Here is a 222-nt window from a genome sequence, read left to right as displayed (position 1 = left end):
GTCATTCTGCAATGCTCCTAGATGTCTCCCCTATGTATGTCATGTTCATGCCTTATGGTGTAAACTACATTTCTAGTTCAACAGTTAATGCCAGGGCTAATCCGACATACCATGCAGTTATCATTGGTGTATATAGTATTCTTAAAGGGGTACGTCCTACATAGTTGTGATTTGACGGAGTTCCTTGGCTTTTCAACAATCTTAATGTTGAGTTTGGTCTCC

Source organism: Octopus bimaculoides, unplaced genomic scaffold, assembly GCF_001194135.2.
Source record: "Octopus bimaculoides isolate UCB-OBI-ISO-001 unplaced genomic scaffold, ASM119413v2 Scaffold_161510, whole genome shotgun sequence".
Lineage (NCBI taxonomy): Eukaryota > Metazoa > Mollusca > Cephalopoda > Octopoda > Octopodidae > Octopus > Octopus bimaculoides.
Note: the sequence above shows the minus strand (reverse complement) of the source record.